The sequence below is a fragment of the Stigmatopora argus genome, chromosome 20 (assembly GCF_051989625.1).
Source record: "Stigmatopora argus isolate UIUO_Sarg chromosome 20, RoL_Sarg_1.0, whole genome shotgun sequence".
Lineage (NCBI taxonomy): Eukaryota > Metazoa > Chordata > Actinopteri > Syngnathiformes > Syngnathidae > Stigmatopora > Stigmatopora argus.
Genome location: NC_135406.1, coordinates 5,055,027 through 5,074,008, shown reverse-complemented (window position 1 = coordinate 5,074,008; position 18,982 = coordinate 5,055,027). Strand labels below are relative to the sequence as shown.

The 18,982-nt window shown below is 39.0% G+C and overlaps 1 protein-coding gene across 10 annotated transcripts in view; it reads right to left on the bottom strand.

Annotated features, from left to right (window-relative positions):
* The window catches only part of nrxn2b (neurexin 2b), a 390,097-nt gene extending 385,364 nt beyond the window's left edge, over positions 1-4,733 (bottom strand). For all 10 annotated transcript variants that reach the window (XM_077589547.1, XM_077589542.1, XM_077589551.1 and 7 more), the window contains exon 1: positions 4,546-4,733. The gene's annotated coding sequence lies outside the window, so the exon portion shown is untranslated. The remainder of the gene's footprint in view (positions 1-4,545) is intronic.
* Between the last annotated feature and the right edge of the window lie 14,249 nt (positions 4,734-18,982).

Below are 18,982 nucleotides of genomic sequence, written 5' to 3'. Positions count from 1 at the left end.
GTCTTGTAACATTAGCGCGCCATTGATTTTAGAACGCTGATTAACAATATAAAGACACATCGATGCCAAAATGATTAAGGTCATCTTATTTTGAGCGGGTGCAGTGATGAAATATATGCAGTAAATACCTCGACATACGAGTGCCCCGACATACGAGCAATTTGAGATAGGAGTAAAATTTGGAGCAAATATTTAACTTGAGATACGAGAAAAAAATTGATTTTTTTTATTATATTTAATTTTTGTTGTTGGTTTTTAATCCTTTAAGAGGCTCATCAACACGTTTTATATAAAACAGATTAGAATTCTGAATATTCTTTCTTTATTTCAAATTTTAGTAAATAGAAAACATTCAGATTGTTTTTTTTTATTATATTTAATTTTTTGGTTGATTTTTAATCCTTTGAGAGGCTCATCAACACGTTTTATTTTGTTTTCCATCCTATTCATAAAAAAGGCAAAATAAAACAGGATACAATTCAGAATATTCTCTATTTATTTCAAATTTTAGTAAATAAAAAACATTCAGAATTCAGATTCAGATTGTTTTTTTATTATATTTATTTTTTGTTGTTGATTTTTAATCCTTTAAAAGGCTCATCAACACGTTTTATTTTGTTTTCTATCCTATTCATAAAAAAGCAAAAATAAAACAAATTACATTTGTGAATATTGTCAGTTTATTATAAATTTTAGTAAATAGAAAACATTCAGAATTCAGATTCTGATTGTTTTTTATTATATTTAATTTTTTGTTGATTGGATTGATGGGTTAAATGAACTGGATTAAAGTCCCTGAATATTCATTTTTTTATAGATCTAAAACAATGTTTATTTTAGCTTTTTTTATATTTTTAGATTTTACAAAATGATTTTTGAACTAAAAACACAGAAAAAATGGATTAAAAAATGACAATTATTGATTTACAAGGGGGGAAATCAGGAAATTTAATATACATCCATTACTCCATTTTAATTTGATCCTAAAACAGAAAGTCGGCACTCATGATTTACTTTCTCGGGCCACACAAAATGATTCGGCGGGCCAGATTTGGCCCCCGGGCCGCCACTTTGACAACAGTGAGTTAGATTAAATGTATTTTTGAGTGTCTGCATCGTAATCTAAGTTCATTTACATTTGTTTATGTTATGTTACGAGCGTGTTGCCATGCAAAAAGTCTCTCCGTCTAATTTTAGTACTATTAAACCCATTTTAGTACTATTAAACCACTAGTTATTTGTATATTTTTTAAGTTCGGAGTGATTATAAGAGTGGATAGAGAAAAAAATTAAGATATATATGTATATAAATATATAGGGAGAATTGTTCCCCACACTTATTGGGTGGGCCATAAACGTCAAAACCCAATCAGAAAACACATCTGATCCGAATGCTGAAATAAATGCAAATTTTTGCAAACTGAAACTGCAATCCTAAAAACCGAGGATTTGCAAAGCAATGCAAATTGGCCCCATAACGGGATTAATCATAAACCCCGTCAGTAATAATAATCCATTATCGACCGTCCTTCAAGAAACAAGGTGCACTAATGAGGATAATTATCCCCCTTTTAAATCATTCTTTTTCCAATTCCAGAAGGCCAAATGTCAAAGTAAGAAACTTCGAAAATGACGCTAGAACGGATCTGATTTTAGGTGTAAAAAGGTTCAATTCGGTTCACTCGCTAGGCTACGTCGTGGCGCTAACGTTATGTAAACAAACTATGATTATGCAAAACTGGAAATTGTGTGGATGAATGATATCCCACAGCTCACACGGATTAGTTACAAACACCCACTCCTCAATTATGAGCGTAAAACTCTTATGAGTGTCCCATATAGCCGTTACACAACCTGCTCCACTTCATCGGGAGCCAATCACGGCTTCGCAAACGTCTTCACTTGGACCTGAGCGTGCGAGGCGCACCGACAGGGTCTTCCCGCAAAAATAAAAGCATCAAATATCATAAAATACTTGACTGGGATGCAGAGTGTCTCCACAGTTCCTCAATTAGAAAGACCAAAGGCGCATTATTAAAAACGTTGGCGCGCTTTGAACGCAAGTGGTGCCGTGCCATCACACGACAATTTTGCGAGAATTCCTCAGCGGCCGGCGCAGCAAATAGAATGTACTTGTTTTAAGGCAGATGCTACAAGTCTTCTGAGTCTATATATGCAATATAAACAATAATAACAAACATATACATTTATATATGTATATATATATAAAAATATGTGTGTATATGTATATATATATATATATATATATATATATATATATATATATATATATATATATATATAGAGAGAGAGAGAGAGAGAGCTATATACACAAATATACATATTTATATTTATATATATTACATGTGTATATATATATACAAATATATAAAATATATATAAATATATATATATATATATGTATATATATATATATATATATATATATATATATATATATATATATATATATATATATATATATATATATATATATATATATTACATGTGTATGTATATATATACAAATATATAAATATGTGTATATATATATATATATATATATATATATTTTATATATATACCTATATATATACATATTTATATATATATATGCAATATAAACAATAATAACAAACATATACATTTATATATATATAAAAAATATGTATGTGTATATGTATATATAGATATAGATATATACACAAATATACATATTTATATATATACACATATACATATTTATATATATATATTACATGTGTGTATATATATATATATATATTACATGTGTATGTATATATATATATATATATAAATATGTAGACATGTCTGTGTTTATATATACACATATATATATATATATACATGTAATATATATATATATATATATATATATATATATATTACGTGTATGTATATATATACAAATATCTATCTATATATATATATATATATATATATATATATAAATATGTATACATGTCTGTGTTTATATATACACATATATATATAAACCTATTTATATATATATACCTATTTATATATACATATTTATATATATATATATATATATATATATATATATATATATATATATATATATATATATATATATATATTTATATAGATTTATATATATTTATATATATACATATTTATATATATATATATACATACAGATATACATAGTTTCATTCATTCATTTTCTGTATCGCTCATCCTCGCGGGGGGTGCTTGATCCTATCCCAACCAACTATAGCGAGCAGGCGGGGCACAACCTCAATGAGTTTCCAGCCAATCACAGCCCTTATAACCAATCGACTACCTCATAAAAGGCAAAACTGGGTCGATATTTTGCCTATTTGGACCCATTTTGAATCCATTTATCCAACCCATCCGATATATCGATCCAAACGACTGAACCGCTCTACTTTTGATTAAACTGAAACCATATCTATAACCTCCAAATGGGCGCCATGGCAACCCCGAGGCGGGGGGGAACTCGATGGAATCGATGGGTCACTGCCGATCCCTCACGCGTGCAATCGTTCAGAAACAATGAGAAGTCCTTCCGTGGGCCTCTTCTGCCTTTTAATCAAAAAGGGAAAGTAATAGAAGTGTAGCGGGGGTGGTCCGGGTGGGCCCATTCCCCCCCCCCTCCCCCGCCAAAACGGCGAGCCAGAGGAGAATGGTGTATCTCTTCGCCGTCTCCATGCAAGTGTCTGCTTTTATTACTCCCTTAAGCCCCTTTAACCTCTCTCCGATGCCGGACGGGTGAGTGGGGGGGGATGGGGGTGCCGGAGGGGGGGAGTTAATGAGGCACACTGCCCGTCTTCGGGCCCAACGTGCTAGGGATTACAGCCAGATTACCCAATTCCCATTCTCCGCTCCTTCCAATTTGCTGAAGCAAAATGGAGGATGATGGAATTCTTAAATGTTTCAAATTATGTGAATAAAAATATCAAAAACACAAATGGAATAATCCTCCTATTTTGAGTTTATCGCGTCTAGACGTCCAATCTGGAAAGATTGGCGGCGAATGACCAATCCGAGCGGAAACGGATTACACGTCCGTCGCCGTCAATGGCAGCAAATCTGGTTAATCTTCAAAAAATTCCATTTTTTTAATCCAGACGGACAAAGGAAACACCCACGTTTGACACAAAAACATGGGAAAAAAAGAAAAAACCCAAATAAAAACATCTCCATCAAGACACCCGATTATCCGCGCGTGCGTGTGTGCGCGTATACGCGTGCGCACGCGCATGTGTGTGCGTAAAAGTTCCACGTAACATGTCATTGGACAAAAAGACTTTCCACCACAGTCCATTTCGAACCTGTTAGAATAATCACTAAACCCCCCCTAAAAAAAACCCACTTTTTCCCTCCTGCACCCCCCACAAAAACCCACGCGCGTTCGCCCCCGGTGCAAAAAAAAATCCTCTAAATCCCCCCCATATGATGCCACCCCCCCCCATCCCCAAAAAAATCAGCCACCTGTCACGATTTCCCCCGACAAAGAACAGAAAAGTCTTTACTTACGTTTTTTCTGCTGCAGTCCCCGAGGCAATAATAGTGTCCACGTTTGGACACGAGGACAGGAACAAAAAGACCAATTCCCAGCGTGGGTGCGTGCCACGCGTGTGTCTTTATCCACAAGCGATGTCCACAGCATCACCGCGTCTGTCCTTCACAGACAGATGTGGACGCTCCTGGACCAAACGCTCCACCTGCAGAGAGAAGCGGAAGTGGGAAAATGACACGGGTAGGAGTCTTCCCTTCAAAATAAAAGCGTCTCCATTGCCAAAGCTACTATGTGTTTTTATTTTGTAGTGTTGGGGAGATTTTCCCCATTTCTCGGAGTGTCTGGTGTCAACAATAACCGGGAAGAGGTGCACAAGCGCACCTCCTGCAGGCCAAGAACGGTACTGCACCTGCCTTCGTTTTTTTTTTTTTTTTTTTTTTTTTTTTTTTTTATGGGTTAATATTGTGCCAAAATGACAAATTCATCACGGATATGAAGAAAATGAGTTGTGTTATATTTTTAAAAAATGGACATTTGAAAAAATATGATTATTTTAATAAATATTTTTGACTGATTTGGGGGCTGGTTGAGAAATATTTGCTATTTAAAAATTCATTTGCTTTCACTCTCAGGCAGACACTGTTATGTATCTAGATGATTTAAAATTCTAAGGGACTTGGAATACATATTTAAAAAAAATAGTAAATAAAAGGCAGCTTTTCACTTGAGTGGGAAAATCAATCCAAAGCCATTGGGAACCACTGAACAGCCCCCCGCTATTGACACATTAATCAATAGCAAGTCTTTGGAGAGCCTTTACATTGTTGGCAGCCATGAATGTATTAGCAGGTTATTTTTGTTTCCCCGAAATTCATTCTAATCAATACAGGGCTGTCACATTTACCGTATTTTCAACAAAAAAAGGCACAACTAAACGACTTTTCAAAAGCCAGCAGTGCGCCTTATATGTGGATCAATATTTGTATGAAATTCTCTATAACATTGGTGCCAATTTCGTTGATGTACAACACAACCCACTACTACTAAAGCTCCATCTAGTGGATGTATAACACAACCCCCTACTACGACTACTCCGACTACTACTAGAGCTCCATCTAGTTGATGTATAATACAATCTCTTACTACCACTACAGCTACTACTACTGCAACTACTATTACAGCGACCATAGCTACTACTACTGCAACTACCACTAAAGCTACTACTACTGCAACTACTATAGCTACTACTACTACTGCAACTACCACTACTGCAACTACAATTACAGCTACTATAGCTACTACAACTGCAACTACTATAGCTACTACTACTGCAACTAGTATAGCTACTACTACTGCAACTACAATTACAGATACTATAGCTACTACTAGTGCAACTACTATTACAGATACTATAGCTACTACTACTGCAACTACTACTACTACTGCAACTACTATTACAGCTACCATAGCTACTACTATTACAGCTACTATAGCTACTACTACTGCAACTACTACTACTACTACAGCTACTACTACTGCAACTACTATTACAGCTACCATAGCTACTACTACTGCAACTACCACTAAAGCTACTACTACTGCAACTACTATAGCTACTACTACTGCAACTACCACTACTGCAACTACTATTACAGCTACTATAGCTACTACTACTGCAACTACTATAGCTACTACTACTGCAACTACCACTACTGCAACTACTATTACAGCTACTATAGCTACTACTACTGCAACTACCACTACTGCAACTACTATTACAGCAACTATAGCTACTACTACTACAACTACTATTACAGCAACTATAGCTACTACTTCTGCAACTACTATAGCTACTACTACTGCAACTACCACTACTGCAATTACTACTACTGCAACTACCACTACTGCAACTACTACTACTGCAACTACCACTACTGCAACTACTATTACAGCTACTATAGCCTCTACTACTGCAACTACTACTACTGCAACTACTACTACAGCTACTACTACTGCAACTACTACTACAGCTACTACTACAGCTACTACTACTGCAGCTGCTACTACTACAGGTGCTACTACTGCAGCTGCTACTACTACTGCAGCTGCTACTACTACAGCTACTACTACTGCAGCTGCTGCTACTACAGCTACTACTACTGCAGCTACTACTACTACTACAACTACTACTACTACTACAACAGCTACTACTACAGCTACTACTACTACTACAGCTACTACTACTACTACTACAGCTACTACTACTACTACTACAGCTACTACTACTACTACAGCTACTACTACTACATACCTGTCAACCTCTGCCGATAACTGCCCTTATAAATGATTATGATTCCCCTTTACAAACCCCCCAAAAACCGTACAAACACCGTACAAGTCGTACGGTGTTTGTAAGGTTTTTGGGGGGTTTGTAAAGGGGAATCATAATCATTTATAAGGGCAGTTATCGGCAGAGGTTGACAGGTATGCTACTACAGCTACTACTACTACGACTACTGCAGCTGCTACTACTACTACTCCTACTCCTACTACTACTCCTACTACTACTACTCCTCCTACTCCTACTCCTACTCCTACTCCTACTCCTACTCCTACTCCTACTCCTACTCCTACTCCTACTACTACTCCTCCTACTACTACTACTACTACTACTACTACTACCACTAAAACTACTGCATTTTATAATCCGGTCCGCCTTAGATTTGAAACAAAGCTCTACCGTTGAAGGTTTGTCTCCTAATCCAGTTCACCGTATAGCGCGGAAAACACGGTACTTTTCCCGCCTGCGTCAGTCTCCATAAATGCAACGACATAAGTATGGGGTGTCGAGCCACATCGCAGTGACATCACACCAGAGGGGGGGAAAAAAGCAAAAAAATAAAAGCAAGCATTCATGTAAAAAGAATATAAAGATAAATAAATATGTGAATGTGCTTTGTTGCAGATGTGTAAGGAGCGTTTTTTTTTGTACTGCGAGGTGAGGCGGATAAAAGAGTCGCCCCTGAAGGAGTCATCATGATTAGATGATCCGGCATGATGGCTCCCAACATATTTACACTATAGAGCCCTTTAGACATGTTAGTGTGCGCATGTGTGTGTGAGATTGCCAGCATCAGCACACAAGAGGAAAGCCAAAAAAAAATGCTGTTGGATTGTTTCAACGTGTTTGCATTTCTTAAGTAGAGATGAGTGCAAATAATATGATATGGCGAGTGTATTTTTTATTTTTTTTAACATGTTTCAGCCCACCGGGAAAGCGCGCCTTATGTTGTGAGAATTCTTGAGAAAGGAGTGTCGTTATCACCATCATCGCAGCAGCTAGCTGTTAGGAGACACTTATCGGTGGTGTGAGGGTAAGCAATTATATCCCCTTTCCTTGCCTCCCCTGGGATGGAAGGAGCGGTCGCGGTGGAGCGTGACGCTAGATCGAGAAAATATCGGCGTTGGGAGGAAGCTGAGGACATTTTTTTTTACGCTTGCCAAGTTTGGGCTTTGCTTAGCAAATGGTTTTGGATGGAATGTACAAGAAAATACCGTATTGACACGAATATAAGACGATGGCGTATGACTCAAGTTTGAAAAAAGACTTTTTGAACGGCAAATTCAAGTAAATCTGGAACAAATGATTATAATATATTCATATCATGCAATATCTGAACATTGAAATATGTAAAGTGCAATCACATTTGCAAAATGAATGGCTTCTGGTTTGCGAAATGAAGTAGTAGTAGTAGTTGTAGGAGTAGTAATAGTAGCTGTAGTAGTAGTAGTAATAGTAGCTGTAGTAGTAGTAGTAATAGTAGCTTTAGTAGTAGTAGTTGTAGGAGTAGTAGTAATAGTAGCTGTAGTAGTAGTAGTTGTAGGAGTAGCAGTAGTAGTAGTTGTAGGAGTAGCAGTAGTAGTTGTAGGAGTAGTAGTAGTAATAGTAGCTGTAGTAGTAGTAGTTGTAGGAGAAGTAGTAGTAATAGTAGCTGTAGTAGTTGTAGGAGTAGTAGTAGTAATAGTAGCTGTAGTAGTAGTTGTAGGAGTAGTAGTAGTAGTTGTAGGAGTAGTAGTAGTAATGTAGTAGTAGTAGTTGTAGGAGTAGTAGTAGTAGTAGTTGTAGGAGTAGTTGTAGGAGTTGTAATTGTAGGAGTAGTAGTGGTAGTAGTTTTAGGAGTAGTAGTAGTAATAGTACCAGTAGTAGTAGTAATAGTACCTGTAGTAGTAGCAGCTGCAGTAGTCGTAGTAGTAGCAGCTGCAGTAGTAGTAGTAGTAGCTGTAATAGTAGTTGGAGTAGTAGTAGCTGTAGTAGCTGTAATAGTAGATGCAGTAGTAGTAGCTGTACTAGTAGCAATAGTAGTAGTTGTAGAAGTAGTAGTAGTAATAGTAGCTGTAGTAGTAGCAGCTGCAGTAGTAGTAATATTAGTAGTAATAGTAGCTGTAGTAGTAGCAGCTGCAGTAGTAGTAGTAGTAGTAATAGTAGCTGTAGTAGTAGCAGCTGCAGTAGTAGTAGTAGTAACAGTAGCTGTAGTAGTAGCAGCTGCAGTAGTAGTAATAGTAGCTGTAGTAGTAGCAGCTGCAGTAGTAGTAAAAGTAGATGTAGTAGTAGCAGCTGCAGTAGTAGTAGTAGTAGTTGTAGCAGTGGTAGCTGTAACAGTAGTTGCAGTAGTAGTAGCTGTAGTAGTAGCAGCTGCAGTAGTCGTAGTAGTAGCAGCTGCAGAAGTAGTAGTAGTAGTAGTAGCTATAGTAGCGGTAATACCAATTTAATGTGAAAAAACAGCAAAAATTTAAATACTAACTGCATTCAGCCTTTGCTTTAAATATATCTGGCGCCATCTATTGTTGTGAATGGGTACAACGTCTCGACCTCGATTTTCCGACGACAATCCAAAAACCATCGTCTTATATCCAAGACGGCATACATTGTAAATAACAGATAGCGCAACATGACGCCATTTCAGGCTACCACACGCTCTCATGAGTCAAAATTCCAAACAGGACGGCGCCATCTAGCGTCCGCGCTTCAAACAATCTTGACGTAAAACAATACGGTGTCATTTTATTAACGGCTATTTAATGCCTCAATTCCCCGGGGGATTGTGTTTTGCAAATGGATGACAAATGGACAATAACATTGAAGGATGACCTATGCTCGATTGCTTGTTTGGCAAACTGCAACCGCCGCGGCCTCTCCTCATCACTCACTTTCGCGTACTCTCACCCATCGTCGCGTTCTCCCCCGCCACCTCACCCAATTCCCTCCCATTAGACGAGCTAGCTGCCACGGAGAAGGCTGCGTTTATGTCAGCCAAGCATCGGCGAAAGAAAGGGACGGCGTCAATCCTCGGGGGAAAACAAAGCTGTGGGGGGGGGCACGGAGGACGGTATCACTATTGGAGCATTAAATAAGACAGTGTGTCTTTCTTGGAGGGACGCTAAATGAGTCCACTGCCTAAAAATAGGACAGTAGTCCATGGGATTAGCGGATTTTCCGCACTATAAGACGCGGCTAATCATGTTGGACGGCGAAAAATATTGATGACAATGGAAATATTTGGAAAATACAGTTGTATCTCTACTTAGGAATGCCTCTAGATATATTTTTTTTAGAATATAGATGGACGCCGGAAGTCAGCTGGGATAGGCTCCGGCACCCCCCGCGACCCTAGTGAGGGTAAAGTAGTTCAGAAGATGAGATGACAATGTAAATATTTTGAAAATACAGCCGTATCTCTACTTACGAATGCCTCTAGATACGTTTTTTTTTAGGTTAGGAAATCCCTCTGAATGTAAATGCATTTCCTGTAGCCGTTATTTTATTTTGAAATTGACTAAAAATATAGCTGGACAATGAAAATATTTTGAAAATACAGTCGTATCTCTACTTACGAATGCCTCTAGAGTCTAGAGGCATTCGTAAGTAGAGATACGACTGTATTTTCAGAATATTTACATTCTCATCTCATCTTCTGAACCACTTTATCCTCACTAGGGTCGCGGGGGGTGCCGGATCCTATCAAAGCTGACTTCTGGCATCCATCTATATTTTTAAATTTTATAACCTGAAAATTTCAAATCTGGAGGCATTTGTAAGTAGAGATACAACTGTATTTTCAAAATATTTACATTGTCCATCTATAATTTTAGTCAATTTCAAAATAAAATAACGGCTACAGGAAATGCATCTACATTCAGAGGGACTTCGTTACCTAAAAAAATTGTATCTAGAGGCATTCGTAAGAAGAGATACGACTGTATTTTCAAAATATTTACATTGTCCATCTATATTTTTAGTCAATTTCAAAATAAAATAATGGATACAGGAAATGCATTTACATTCAGAGAGATTTTGTAACCTGAAAATTTCAAATCTGGAGGCATTTGTAAGTAGAGATACAACTGTATTTTCAAAATATTTACATTGTCCATCTATAATTTTAATCAATTTCAAAATAAAATAACGGATACCGGAAATGCATTTACATTCAGCTGGGATAGGCTCCGGCACCCCCCGCAACCCTAGTGAGGATAAAGTGGTTTAAAAGATGAGATGAGAATGTAAATATTTTGAAAATAGAGTCGTATCTCTATTTACGAATGCCTCTAGATACAATTTTTTTAGGTTAGGAAATCCCTCTGAGTGTAAATGCATTTCCTGTCTGTATCCGTTATTTTATTTTGAAATTGACTAAAAATATAGATGGACAATGTAAATATTTTGAAAATACAGTTGTATCTCTACTTACGAATGCCTTTAGATACGATTTTTCAGGTTACGAAATCCCTCTGAATGTAAATGCATTTCCTGTAGCCATTATTTTATTTTGAAATTGACTAAAAATATAGATGGACAATGCAAATATTTTGAAAATACAGTCGTATCTCTACTTACGAATGCCTTTAGATACGATTTTTCAGGTTACGAAATCCCTCTGATTGTAAATGCATTGCCTGTATCTGTTATTTTATTTTGAAATTGACTAAAATTATAAATGGAAAATGGAAATATTTTCAAAATACAGTCGTATCTCTACTTACAAATGCCTCTAGATACGAACTTTTTTAGGTTAGGAAATCCCTCTGAATGTAAATGCATTTCCTGTATCCGTTATTTTACTTTGAAATTAAAAAGTATTTTCCCTTCGTTCGTCATGACGGTGTTCTTTATTTAAAATTATTGTAGCGAATGTAATGATGAAGCGGGCCATGTAATTGAATTTTTTGAGGACCGTGGAACAAATTACGGAATTGACATATAAAGTACTGCTCTGCTTACTAAAATATTCAAGATACGAAAAAAGTAGAGATACGAGTGTATACAGTGAAATTTGGCCAGTGCAAATTATTACGACACACCGTATTATCATGGAAAGTCTTTACATTTCCTCAAAATCTAGCCGACTTATTAAATTCTATCCATCTACCATGGTTCATAACGACTCCAAATTGGACAGTGGAGTCAATATTTTGGTCACGATGTGCAATTTCCTAAATGATTTGACCGCAATTAAGACTGGAGTGACATGTTATTTATGCAGTGTATACGATTGCGCCACATAAGCATCGCACTGTATTTGTTTTTCTGTACTCATTTCCTGTTTCATATCTATCAGGCCTTGCACATTTAATCAATTAAATATTGAAACCAGAACGTGTTACTGCAGGCAATTTGTGCCATTTCCAACTATCATTTAATTCCTCCATTATTACAGAAATAGCATTTATAGAAGACGATAAAACGTGTGTAGAATTCTCTGTATTTTGCATGTCCAGATTGTGTTATAAATTGTTTTATTTTATTTTCCATTGGATTCATTCTAGTCTATTTTTTTCCCCTGACCCGAAAACAATTTGGCACAACTTTGAGCAGGAAGATGGACTAATTAAGGACTGGTGCGGACAATTTCCGAAAAGGAATTGAAACGTGCGGCGATTGAACTGAGTCGAGTTACCAGGTGATTATAAATGTTTTATACAGATGGCTCTAAAGTTTTTCCGTTTATTGATAGGGAGCGTTTTTTTGCAAAATTATGATCATTAAAAGGCACTGGCTAGATTTTATTTTTAGGCAACTCCCATGGTATCATTTGGAGATGTTTCCAGCCAATGGCGAAGCTTGTTTACCACCTCCTCACCTTGGTTGTGTAGCTTTGTCTCGCTTCATCCAGGAGGATCACTGAGGATTGAAGTGAGTGTTGAAGGCCAGCCAAAGAGCTTCCAATCCCCCGCCTTCATCCCCCCCTCGGGGGCCCGGTCACCATTTCCTGGGGGACTAGCAAACGGAAACAGTTGTTCAGCAAATCAGCCTCAAGATGATTCTGACGTCTTGACTAGGATCCAAAGGTCGGCGCAAGCCAGTTCTACGGAGCTTGTTTTGAAACATGTTGTGTTATCTCTCAATGTTAGCCCGGGAATAGAGTAATAGCGCTAAAATAAACGGCTAACCTTCAATGAATGGCCTATTTGAATATTTATTTTGATGTAAAAAGGCGCATAAGGATTGTAAAATGCAGTAGTAGTAGTGGTAGTAGTAGGGAATTATGTTATAAATCCACTAGATGGAGCTGTAGTAGGTGTGGTGGTGCTGATAGTAGTAGTGGTAGTAGGGAATTTTGTTTTATATCCACTAGATGGAGTTGTAGTAGAAGTGGTGGTGACAGTGGTAGTAGTAGGGAATTGTGTTTTACATCAACTAGAGGGAATTGTAGTAGTGGTTGTGGTGGTGACAGTGGTAGTAGTAGGGAATTGTTTTACGTCCACTGGGTGGAGTTGTTGTAGTAGTGGTTGTGGTGGTGACTGTGGTAGTTGTAGGCAAATGTGTTTTACATTGACTAGATGGAGTTGTAGTAGTAGTGGTTGTGGTGGTGACGGTGGTAGTAGTAGAGAATTGTGTTTTACATGAACTAGATGGAGCTGTAGTAGGAGTGGTTGTGGTGGTGACAGTGGTAGTAGGGAATTTTGTTTTATATCCACTAGATGGAGTTGTAGTAGTAGTGGTGGTGGTGGTGGTGACTGTGGTAGTAGTAGGGAATTGTGTTTTACATTGATTGACTAGATGGAGTTGTAGTAGCAGTGGTGGTGGTGACAGTGGTAGCAGTAGTGAATTGTGTTTTACGTCCACTAGATGGAGTTGCAGTAGTAGTGATTGTGGAGGTGACAGTAGTAGTAGGGAATTTTGTTTTATATCCACTAGATGGAGTTGTAGTAGTAGTGGTGGTGACAGTGGTAGTAGTATGGAATTTTGTTTTATATCCACTAGATGGAGTTGTAGTATTAGTTATAGTGGTTGTGACAGTAGTAGTAGTAGGGACCTTTGTTTTACATCCACTAGGTGGAGTTTTAGTAGATTTGGTGGTGGTAGTGACTGTGGTAGTAGTAGGGAATGTGTTTTACATCAACTAGATAGAGCTGTAGTAGGAGTGGTAGTGGTGGTGACAGTAGTAGTAGTAGGGAGTTTTGTTTTACATCCAATAAATGGAGTTGTAGTAGTAGTTAGTGGTGGTGGTGGTGACTGTGGTAGTAGTAGTGAATTGTGTTTTACATCCACAGTATGGAGTTGTAGTAGTAGTGGTGACTGTGGTAGTAGTCGAGAATTGTTTTTTACATCCGCCAGATGGAGTCTTAGTAGTAGTGGGTTGTGTAATAGATCTACTATATGGAGCTGTAGTAATAGTAGTGGTCAGGAGTTACACTGTGCTAAATGGAAATACAGTACCCCATGGCTCTGTGGGTTTTTTCCGGGTACTCCAGTTTCATCCCACATCCCCAAAAACATGCATGGTAGGCTCATTGAACCGTCTAATTTGCCCCTAGGGGTACGAATTTGACCGTTTAGAAAAATCTCACTCCTCACAGAACAAAATCCATCGACAAACTACACGCATGTGTTTTTTTTCCAGGTGATTTGTTGTTGTTGGTGCGCCAGGCTAGAGGCGTCAGTGAATTCTTCCTCATAGATCTCGCCAAGGCAACGGTCTGTGGCAGCCAATGTTTAGCCTGAGCGCTAATAGTCGGACGTTTCGAGCCTTGGGAAATTAGCTGTGCGACCAAGCATGTTGAAGAAGAAGTGTGGGTAACCTCGGCCGGTGGTGGAAGAAGAGCAGTCGCGCAGAGGTCGGACGAATCAATGTCCCGTAAGGACCCCTAGGGGCCTTGAGAGAGCATTATATTCTCTCTCACCTGGCGCTTTGGCTGCTGGGTAATAGCCACGGAGACAGGGGGTGAGGAAATTGGATGTTAAAGGTCGTAGATAAGATGAAGGCAAAAAGGACCTTATTTTGTTAGCTAGTGCAGTATAGATAATGTTTTCTGCTATAGCGAGTTACCGTAAAATTACCGTATTTTCGGACTATAAGTCGCACCTGAGTATAAGTCGCACCAGCCAAACTATAGACAATGTTTCTTTTAGATTTTTTTTTTAGAAATTGATTAAAAGAACTGGATTAAAAGCCCTGGATATTCAGTTTTTTATAGATCTAAAACAATGTTTATTTTAGCTTTTTTTTTAGATTTTACTAAATGATTTTTGAACTAAAAACACAGAAAAATTGATTAAAAAATTACAATTATTGATGAAAATCAGGAAATTTAATATACACCACAGGTGTTAAAGTGGCGGCCCGGGGGCCAAATCTGGCCCGCCGCATCATTTTGTGCGGCCCGAGAAAGTAAATCATGACTGCCGACTTTCTGTTTTAGGATCAAATTAAAATGAAGAATATAGATGTATATTAAATTTCCTGATTTTCCTCATTTTAAATCAATAATTGTAATTTTTTAATCCAATTTTTTCTGTGTTTTTAGTTCAAAAATCATTTTGTAAAATCTAAAAATATATGTTAAAAAAGCTAAAATAAAAATTGTTTTAGATCTATAAAAAAACTGAATATTCAGGGATTTTAATCCAGTTTTTTTAACCCATTTATATTAAAAAAATCTGAATATTATATCTAAAATGGTCCGGCCCACGTGAAATCAAGTTGACGATTTATAATCATAAAAATACTGAATGTACCTTTAAGGATGGCCAACTTTAATAATACAGTATATTAGCTCATAAGTGTAGCAGTAATACTTTTCCCAGAGGATAAAGAGAATACACGCACTGTTAAATTTTCAGCTAATCCATCATTTAAAATTTTCTATTTCTACTTCTAAAATAACATTCTCAAATAATACCATTCAAAAGAATGAAATTAAATGTATTCGCTGGCAGACTGGAAACAAACAAATGCTTTCACAGCAGTAACAAATGCTAACAAAAGCGGGAACGCTCCCCAAGCGAGTGACCCCGGTGGGGTCAGGAGCCACCACCCGGTCCAGACTGCGAGGCAGAAGGGAGCTCGCTCATCAGTGGTCTTGCAGCCCCCGCAGGCCAGTGGGCCAGAAAGACAGTGTATCTAACCTTTAATAGGGTGTTTTTAGTCGCACAGCTTGTTATCATGCTGCAAAGTGACCTCTTAACATCACTTTTAATGGCGCTGCTTGATTTGACTAGAAGACACAAATCCTGTCTTTTAATGCCGCTGAAGTTAAAGTCAGCCAACAGAACGGAAACATTCTCCAAGAAGAGTACGGGAATCAAACCAGGGCGCCGGGCTAAGCGCAAAGAGAAGAGCATCCAGTTGTTCGGGCGACAGGAGTGACAATACTCCCCGGGTGCAGGCGCTTCCTTTTCGCAGCCTTGAACGAGGCGTGATTATCCGTGTCACGGCGAGCGAGCGCTCATTTTGCCAGGAACGCCACCGCGATAAGCAACGGCCGTCTCCGTGGACTTTGGCGAACCTGCGGCACCTTGGTTCTGACACTAGCCGTCTCTTCGCATTACTTCCATGTGACCGAGGCTGTTACTCTCAAATTGCCCTTCCACACACATTTTGCTCACACACGCGCATCACCTCTGACTCAACATTTTGTGACTGACGTACACACAAACACGCGCCTACCCGTGCCCAGCTGTCAATCATGACCCGCCTCCCCATGGGTGATTTGACACTAAAAACAAACTCACAAGGACATACCAAAGATAACGCACCGGCACATTTTTGCTGTCGCGAACCTAGGAAAAATACGGTGAAAAAGTCCGAACAAAAAGCATGAACGCAAATTGCCACAACACGAACGCAAATAGCCACAATACAAACGGAAGTAGCCAAAACACGACCACAAGTAGCCACATGACCACAAATATCCACAATACAACCGCAAATAGCCCTGACGTGACCGCAAATAGCCACAACGTAACCGCAAATAGCCACAACACGACCGCAAGTAGCCACAACACAAACGCAAATAGCCAGAATGCAAACGGAAGTAACCACAACACAACCACAAGGAGCCACAACATGACCACAAATATCCATAAAACAACCGCAAACACCCACAACATCACCGCAAATAGCCCTGACGTGGCCGCAAATAGCCACAACACGACCGCAAGTAGCCACAACACGAACGCAAATAGCCACAATACAAACGGAAGTAGCCAAAACGCGACCACAAGTAGCCACATGACCACAAATATCCACAATACAACCGCAAACACCCACAACATCACCCCAAATAGCCAAAACGTGACCGCAAATAGCCACAACACGACCGCAAGTAGCCACAACACGAAAGCAAATAGCCAAAATACAAACGGAAGTAGCCACAACACGACCACAAGTAGCCACATGACCACAAATATCCACAATAAAACCGCAAATTGCTCTGATGTGACCGCAAATTACCACAACGCGACTGCAAATAGCCACAACACGACAGCAAGTAGCCACAACACGATCACAAACAGCCACAAAATGACCATAAATAGCCACAACACGACCACAAGTAGCCACAACATGACCACAAATATCCACAGTACAACCGCAAACACCCAGAAGACAACCGCAAACAGGCCAACATCACCGCAAATAGCCCTGACGTGACCGCAAATACTTAAAACGTGACCGCAAATACCCAAAACGTGACCACAAATAGCCCTGACGTGACCGCAAATACTTAAAACGTGACCGCAAATACCCAAAACGTGACCACAAATAGCCACAACACGACCGCAAGTAGCCACAACACGAACGCAAATAGCCACAATACAAACGGAAGTAGCCAAAACGCGACCACAAGTAGCCACATGACCACAAATATCCACAATACAACCGCAAACACCCACAACATCACCCCAAATAGCCAAAACGTGACCGCAAATAGCCACAACACGACCGCAAGTAGCCACAACACGAACGCAAATAGCCAAAATACAAACTGAAGTAGCCACAACACGACCACAAGTAGCCACATGACCACAAATATCCACAATAAAACCGCAAATTGCTCTGATGTGACCGCAAATTACCACAACGCGACTGCAAATAGCCACAACACGACCGCAAGTAGCCACAACACGAACGCAAATAGCCACAATACAAACGGAAGTAGCCACAACACGACAATACAATCGCAAATAGCCCTGACGTGACCATAAATAGCCAAAACGTGACCGCAAATACCCAAAACGTGACCGCAAATAGCCACAACACGACCGCAAGTAGCTACAACACGAACGCAAATAGCCACAATACAAATGGAAGTAGCCACAACATGACCACAAGTAGCCACATGACCACAAATATCAACAATACAATCGCAAATAGCCCTGACGTGACCGCAAATAGCCAAAACGTGAACGCAAATACCCAAAACGTGACCGCAAATAGCCACAACACGACCGCAAGTAGCTACAACACGAACGCAAATAGCCACAATACAAACGGAAGTAGCCACAACATGACCACAAGTAGCCACATGACCACAAATATCCACAATACAATCGCAAATAGCCCTGACGTGACCGCAAATTGCCACAACGCGACCGCAAATACCCACAACGTGACCGCAAATACCCAAAACGTGACCGCAAATAGCCACAACACGACCGCAAGTAGCCACAACACGAACGCAAATAGCCACAATACAAACGGAAGTAGCCACAACACGACCACAAGTAGCCACATGACCACAAATATCCACAATACAACCGCAAACACCCACAACATCACCCCAAATAGCCAAAACGTGGCCGCAAATAGCCACAACACGACCGCAAGTAGCCACAACACAAACGCAAATAGCCACAATACAAACAGAAGTAGCCACAACACGACCACATGTAGCCACAACATGACCACAAATATCCATAATACAACCGCAAACACCCACAACATCACCGCAAATAGCGCTGACGTGACCGCAAATAGCCACAACACGACCGCAAGTAGCCACAACACAAACGCAATTAGCCAGAATACAAATGGAAGTAGCCACAACATGACCACAAATATCCATACTACAACCGCAAACACCCACAACATCACCGCAAATAGCCCTGACGTGACCGCAAATAGCCCTGACGTGACCGCAAATAGCCAAAACGTGACCGCAAATACCCACAAC